This window comes from Nansenia antarctica, assembly GCF_963989245.1.
Source record: "Nansenia antarctica genome assembly, chromosome: 5".
In the NCBI taxonomy this organism is placed as follows: Eukaryota; Metazoa; Chordata; class Actinopteri; order Argentiniformes; family Microstomatidae; genus Nansenia; species Nansenia antarctica.
In genome coordinates this window covers 54,400,406-54,402,570 of record NC_137690.1, presented here as the reverse complement: position 1 = coordinate 54,402,570, position 2,165 = coordinate 54,400,406, and positions in this window count along the sequence as shown.

Sequence of the window (2,165 nt, the reverse complement as noted above, 5' to 3'; positions counted from 1 at the left end):
GTACCTTAGATTGAAGGGAGTGCATGCATTTTTCAGTATGGTCCCAGTGGGAATTGAACCCACAACTGAAGCGTTGTTAGCACCACGCTTTACCAAATGAGCCACAGAGAACCACAACTATTCTTTCATTGTAAGGATTAAGCACACATAGTGGGAATGTTGCATGGTTTATCAGAGTACACATTTGCTTGTAGGTGGAAAGAATTCACTGGAATCTGCAGCAATCCCCAGAAGCAGTATGGCTTGGCTGAGGGGTCAGTGATTGACAGCTAGGAACCCCTTCCCTATAGGGGAACAGCTTACCCACAAAAACACCATTAACACATCATATGTAAATCAGATGACCGTTCGGTATACATTTCAAACCAGAAAAACTGTGAAGATATCGTATAGAGGCCAGACCACCCGTCTAAACACCATTCGCTCTATATGTATATCAGATGAGCAGTGATCACACTGCATTTAAATCAGACAGCGTAATTGATCCGCTTCAGTGCTGAGACTCCATCGGCTTCCATTCTCATTGAATTACGAACCGTCTGAATGTTTATCAAATCAAATCTCTGTTGGTTGACGGGAGAACTGAACCCTCAGACACATAGTCCATACTGATAGACGTAGAGACCCATATCTTCAGGCTACACCTTAACTGTCCCATCCCCCTGTGCAGTTTCTCCACTGTACTGTATATCAAAACTAAAAATCCAAATCATTCTAGCATTATGACTGCCAAGAGCAGAGATTACTTCTCTTGCGATGACTGATGGATAGATGATTCACACTTAGACAAAGTGTTTGTTGTAAGTCGCTTTGGATAAAGGCATTTGCTAAATGTCAAAAATGTAAATGTAAATGTATGGTAAAAAGCTCTGGCGTATGTGTTGTGTTGACGTGTAGTGAAGCATGTTTTTTTATCAGTGTGCTCGATGCCGTGATTGGATGAGATGTGATGTGACTGCAGCCGATCATGGCAGACATAAGAAGCGGAATGAAACATGAGAAATAGAGAGAGGCTGAGGGATGCAATGAAGGTTTGAGGAAGAGCAATGGAGAGACAGAGGGAGGGGGAGGGAGAGAGAGGGGGAGAGAGAGAGTGAGAGAGAGAGAGACAGAGAGAGAGAGAGAGAGAGAGGGATAGAGATAAATAAAGCTTACATCCACAGAGTCTACCCGTCTGCTAGCACACCAACATGGAATACATCAAACTCTCTGAAATGAAAATCCAGATTGCTGTATACAGACAGGTATCAGGTTTCTCTGTTGCTAACAACAACATAGAGTGTACTGTGTGTAACGGCTGTGGCTGGCAGAGTCGGTGTAGATTCCATGTTTTTTTCCTGTACTCAACGACGACATGCATCTCATGAACTCATGTTCACTAATCTCTATTGTTCACACTCCAGTGCACTCCTGATACTGCAGCTTAGGGACGTGGGGGGGGGGTTCTCCTCTCTCCCCGCTCTCTACCTCCCCAGCCTGGCCTTCTATCTCTCCGTACCCCCTCCATTCTACTCCTCTGCTCTATCTCTCCGTACCCCCTCCTTCTACGCCTCTGTTCTACCCCTCTGTTCTCCCCTTCCATTCTATCCCTCCGTTCTACCCCTCTGTTCTACCCCTCTGTTCTACCCCTCTGTTCTACCCCTGTCCATGGTGAGATTCTGTATGTTCTCCATCTCTCTTGTTGTTGTGTGATCATGTAGAGTTATGACGGTATAGATCAGAGCCTGAATCAATTAGATTTATCTCGATCCCTCTCTCTCTCTCTCCCTCTCTCTCTCTCTCTTTGTCTTTCCCTTTCCCTGCCATCCTCTCTTTCCTCCTCCACTCTCTTCTCTTTACATTCCTGTCCTACCCCCCCCTCCCCCCTTCCCTCTCTTGACCCCCCCGTCTTCCCTGTCTCCCACCCCTCCTTCCATTCTGTAGTGATTGTACAGTAATGAGTGGTCTAGACATAGTTGATCAGGATTAGAGGGACCAGGCTGCCTGAGGTCACTCAGGCAGAGACATCTTCAGCCTGGACACACTGCCCCCCCCCACTCCAGCCCTGGGACAAGGACCAGGAGAGACATTTTAAGCCTGGACACACTGCCCCCCCCCCCCCCACTCCAGCCCTGGGACAAGGACCAGGAGAGACATCTTTAGCCTGGACACACTGCCCCCCCCCC